This window comes from Thamnophis sirtalis, unplaced genomic scaffold (genome assembly GCF_051295495.1).
Source record: "Thamnophis sirtalis isolate CommonGarterSnake01/CBP01778 unplaced genomic scaffold, rThaSir2_p1.2 scaffold_4, whole genome shotgun sequence".
NCBI classification, from domain to species: domain Eukaryota; kingdom Metazoa; phylum Chordata; class Lepidosauria; order Squamata; family Natricidae; genus Thamnophis; species Thamnophis sirtalis.
Window position 1 is genome coordinate 117,758,901 of NW_028261384.1, and position 6,083 is coordinate 117,764,983.

Consider the following 6,083-nt stretch of genomic DNA (forward strand, 5'->3'; position numbering starts at 1 on the left):
ATCAGAACATAATTGAATCGTAGGAGAGAAACTGGGAATTTAACTCCGCCTTTCTTTTTACTGAATGGAGTTATTTTCTCAAACGAGGCCTCCATTGGCTGAACTGGGGTGCCCCTATTTTCATTTATATCTCGCCCTTTCTTTACAGCAAGGGCTCACAACCACTTTTGGACCTGGGACTGCATTGAACATTTGAATACAGTCACAGGTTGGAGGCTAAACTTCAACATGAGGAAGGGCCTAGAACAAAAGCGGCATATTTTATTTAAATTGAATGAGAAAATCTGATGGCTAATAGCCTCCTCTTTGTTGCATTAAGGGTTACATTTCAAGAGCAGATTCTGAGCAAAGTTGTCATTATCCGTGGAGGAGGGATTTGTGATATGTATTGCCCAGCATGTCTTTATTTGCCACAATCTATTTGGATAACTGAGGTACTATTTAACTGTTGACTCTTTCTGCTTTCCTCTTTTATCTTCCCTGCAACTGTTTGAGGTAGATTAGACAGAAAAATAGGAATTGCTCAAACCTAGCCAGCAAGGTATGTGACCGAGTGGTGCTTTGAACCTCATACCCTCCTACTAACTAGAGACCAATGGCTATTTACTGCAAATGTTCACTGTTAGTACTACTTAGAACTGCATATTGCCCTGGTAGAAGCTTAAAGGGCTTGTCAACCTGGCTTAATTTTCTTGGTCATCTTCCAACAAATAGCTAGTCTAGGTAAAGGTTCCCCTCACATATATGTGCTAGTTGTTCTCAACTCTAGGGGGCATTGCTCATCTCCATTTCAAAGCCGAAGAGCCAGTGCTGTCCGAAGACGTCTCTGTGGTCCTGTGGCTGGCATGACTAAACACCAAAGGCGCATGGAACACTGTTACCATCCCACCAAAGGTGGTTCCTATTTTTCTACTTGCATTTTTTACATGCTTTCGAACTGCTAGGGTGGCAGAAGCTGGGACAAGTAATGGGAGCTCACTCCATTACGCAGCACCAGGGATTCGAACCACCGACCGGCCAACCTTTCTGATAGACAAGCTCAGCGCCTTAGCCACTGAGCCATTGCGTCCCTCAACCTGGCCTTTATAAGGAGGGAAATGTCCATTCTAGTTGGTCTTCACGCCAAGGAAAAGCAGGAGAAGAGTTTATATCCAAGGACTGTGGACACTTGGAAAACCTTTTAGAAAAAGTGACTTGAACCTCATTGAAGTGCAACACACCTGCATTTTTAAATGTGTTGTTATAATGACAAGAGAGCTGCTGGGTTTTGCAAAGTTCAAAATATGCAAAGTATCATTATTGCAAAGAATATCACATTGTATACAGTATATCAATAGCAGAAACTATGGAGAATTTGTGTTTTATGGGCTGTGGGCCAAAAGAGGAAGAGGAGAGCTTTGAGAGAAATCCTAAGATGGAGTGACAAAGCACCAGAAAGAAACTATACATGAAGAAACTTTTCACCAAACAATTATTGCAAACAAATGTAGCTAATATTGGAATAAGAAGTATGTGCTGTAATATAAAATGTATCCCAAGTGTGAATATATTGAGAATCTATCCCAGTCTGTGATGAAATTGAACAATTTTAGATATCAATGATTCTGCAACAAACTTTCAAGTAAAATATAGTATCTCTATAATATAGCAAAATAATATGTAACAATTCTACCCAGAGAATAGACACTGTATTTATTGTACTAGAGTTAGCAGCTTCTAAACAATATCAAAACTTGTAGCAATTTAAAAAAATTAAAATAGAAAAAGATTTAGAATACATATATTTTACTGGGACTTAAATTTCTTATGATTGTCCAGGAAAGGTATAAACCATTGACTTATCTGAGTACTTTGGCAATGTTCAAACAACACATCCATCTATGGTTTTCGGGGTTACAGTTTAGTGACTTGTCTGGATTCCAGTGGTAAGTTGCCAATTCTTTTTACTACCAGTTCAGGTGTGCTCCTGTGCGCGCATGTGCAGAAGCATCTGGGCGGGTGGGCAGAGCCTCCTGCTGCCATTATTGCCGGTTCGCCCAATCCGAACCGGGATAAACCCACTCTGCTGGGTTCCCATCATAAAATAACCACTCCAGCTAAAATTTCAAAACCTAGCATCAAGCCACAAATAGCTGGCCTTCATTTAGCTTAGTAGCTTAAGCAAGTTCATTTACAAGATACCTCTGCTGTGTATATAAGTGGCTGAATACAGTAGAAGAATGAATTTAGCATTTCAGTGTTCTAGTAAGGGCTGTCTTATGGCCAGGGCTAAAGATCAATTCAATAGAAATGGGATAGGACTTTAGATGCTGGTAGCTACTGCATCTTTCTTTTTTTTTTTTTGACCTCTCCTTCAGATGCCCACAATTATAGTCAACAATTATTAGCTTAAAAAAAATGAAAGTCATAGAAAGCATTTAGCCAACATATAATTTCCTCATCTAAAAGGGGCAAAATTTGTTTTTAAGGAGCTGGACAAAATATAACACAAAGTAAGAAAATAGAATAAAATATTGGAAGATAGACTACAGGACATTTAAGCCTCAGGGGGGAAAAATTTTATATGTTAAGTTGTCCCTTTTCCAGTTGGTGATATATAAATAAAATTAAACTAGTTTCAATTGGTTTTCTTTTGAAAAATGATATTGATTTAAAAATTGACCGCTAGTTGGTTACTCTTCTGTAGTGTCCCAGCTCTCCTTGAAGAGGGTCCATTTAGGATGGAATTGGGGATGAGAATGGAAATATGGAAATCTCTTCTCCAAGTCCTACCTCCCAATTTAGTTTGTCTTGGAGGTCCTGAGTCTTCTTCAGATTAAGCTCCAATTGTGGAAGTCAAGAAAAGGATGATGGTGTGAATGTGAACCCAAGAACATTATAACTGAACAGGGATTGAAACCTTACACGAGTTGTCCGATATAGGACTGACACAGGAGATATAGCAAGTTATCCTTGTCTTTTGTCAGCTTAGTGACTCAAAACTCTGTGCCACTTCATCCTTCAAATTCTGATCTGCCCTACCATTGAGCAAAGTTCACTCAGTGCCTCTAGGAAGGATCCTAGAGATTTTGGATTTGTACGAAGGAGCAGTTAGGGCCAACTTTCTCTACATTCCTCACATATCTTTGTGGACTTCATTTGACACAACCAAAGGGGAAAGGGCCTTTTGTGCTCTCATTGGCAGCAGCTGTTGTAAAAGGTCAGACATACTTTGGAAGTGCTATTGTTTCTCAGTTTCCAGTTTGAATCTGCTTCCTCTGTGCTAGATCTTTAAATAACTTTGACCATGCTGGGGTGGCATCTGTATAACTTGCCAAGACAGAACCATTGTCTCTTGCTACTGTTCAGTCGACCCCAAAGATGGGGTTCAACAACTTGCCAAGTGAGTTGAACTATGTAATGGAGGCTTTTCTTAAAATAGTAAAAGAAGCATAGAGTTGTAAGGGCTTAAAGAGATCCTCGAAAAACCAATGACATGATTTCTCTGATGCGGCATTAAATACATTTTCTTCCTGGGCTTACAGGGAGAACTCTGAATTATTATTTATTTATCTGGCAATAGAATGGAGACAAATGTCTTATATGTTGTATTGTCATAATACATAAACATAAGCTAATCTCTCTCCTGCTAATTTTCTTTTGGACAAAGGTAGCCAAAAGCTAAGAGAATTTTATTCTACTTTGATAGTGTCTGCACTATTCAGGGATTAGAAAGCATCCAACTAAACTTTTAAACCCAATTCAAGCACACTGCAATGCTGAATTTGATTACTGAGAATTAAATCCCACTGAATTCAATAGGCATTTTGTTCCATAAAAGCACAGGTTTGCACCCTTAACAGGGTTCAGTGAGAGACTAAGGAGAAAACAAAAACAACATTGAATTCATTCAAACACAGCCAATCTTCTACGACAGCTTCACCTCTTTTTTTTTAACCAACAGGTTCTTCAGTATGAAAAAGTAGGAAAAGCATGATCTTGAGATCTTTCTCCCTTTCACCTAACTACAGAAGATTCCTTCCCCTGCCCTGTTTTCCTATGATGGTGTCTTCATCACTTTCTTAATTCTGGAATGTGAAAAACTTTCAATCTATGAATTCATTTTGCTGCATATTTTGAACAAAGTATTTCATGCATCACATTCAGATTTACTTTCTATTTTTAAAATTGTGATTTGTTGAAACCTTAAAAGGAAGGTCTTCACAGAAGGTCAATCCATATAATGTCTGCCTTAATATACTACACTAATATACTGCCTGCAAATCAATCACCGCTTAGTGATATATGAGAATCCAGCTATTATCTTGACAATGCCATCATATTAATGCTGAGAAAGGCCTACTGCTTCCCTTTTTGCAATGGGGAGGATTTTGGGGTTGAGTCACAAGCATACATGATACCAACTTTTAGGTCCTACAATTCTGTGGCTAATATTGGCAGAAGATTGGTCAGGAGTGACGTCTGATTGTTTAGCTTTTGCCTTGGTCTACAGTCAAACTCTGTCAGTATGCTTAGGTTATGGTTTATTGTGATGAGAAATTAAGCAATTGTGCTAATTCAATATCTCAGGGGCTGCCAGAAAGAAGAGGAGGTCAAACTATTTTCCAAAGCATCTGAAGGCAGGGCATAAAGCAATAGATGGAAACTAATCAAGGAGAGAATCAATCTAGAATGAAGGATAAATATTCTGACAGTTAGAACAACTAATCAGTGGAATGACTTGTCATTCCACGTTATACTGTTACTACAGCCAAAATTCAATCAACCATGGATGGTATGGTGAAGAAAAAACTGAACCTGAGTTTCTATACATTCTGAGATGGGAATGACTCTTATTGGCCTTTAGGTAGATAGAAACTTTTGATCAATATGTGGACTTCCCATATGAACATTGAGGGATCTATGTACTGTGTGTGTGTGTGTGTGTGTGTGTGTGTGTGTGTGTGTGTGTGTGTTTGTTTCTCTCACACATTTCTATATGACCTATCTCACCAAAGTAGCTCTAAGGAATCCTTCAGTTCTTATGAGAAGAAAAACAGTGACTCTAAGTTCCCATGCAAAGTGACCTAGGCTCTCAAACTTCATGACTGGGTTCAAACAATAAGGAAATGTAGGCTAAAATGGAATGATCATTGAAACATAATAAAAAGCAACAGCCCACAATTAACTTTTTGTGTCTTGTGTGAACTTGTATACATTCTATCTCCAATTGTTTATATTATTTTTGACTTCATACCCAATATTATTTTTGTTCTTCTTTTAGTGAAAAATCCCTCCGTTTCAGTCTGTCTCTGTCTCTGTCTGTCTGTCTGTCTCTCTCTCTCTCTCTCACACACACACACACAGACAGACAGACAGATAGATATAGAGATTTGTGTTGCATTTCTGCTGATAAATAAATGAAGGGAGACTAGTATAGATCTATTTCAAACTATTTAGCTCTCATCAGCTAGCCATACCCTTACTGGGATTCAAACCTGAGTTGTTTTTACATATTAGGCAATTATATTAACCTCTAAGCCACAAGGTCTCCTCCCTTATCAGCTGAGCCAAGGAAATAATTAAGTGTTATGTCAAAGCACCTGGTATACCCAAAGCTTGTGGCTTAAAGGTTAAAAGATAGGGATAGATATAGATATAGGTATAGGTATAGATACAGATACAGATATAGCATTTAATTTCTGTGCATGGATATTTTTCTGCACATATTCAGCATGAGTTTAGTATTTTATTATTCAGTTTGATTGTCCCCAGGGCAACAATGAAAGAAGAAGATCATGAGTCAAAGAAATTCAGTTTGGAACATAATTCCTAACCAGCTTTGTGGGGGAGATAGGAATTTTAGGATTTTGGCTGGAATTTGAGGAGGTGGTTCAGCTGTGAACTATATTAGGCATTTTAACTGACCTGGATGGTCATTGAATGGAAAAGCACCTACAGCAAATGTGGATGCTATAAATTTGACCCCAGGCTCAGTCAGAAGGAATTTAGGAATTTCTGTGATACATTATACAAGAGGCTGAATCTTTGAAGGATAGCTATTGCAGTTAGTGGACTCAGGAACTGCAGATATAGGATTATAG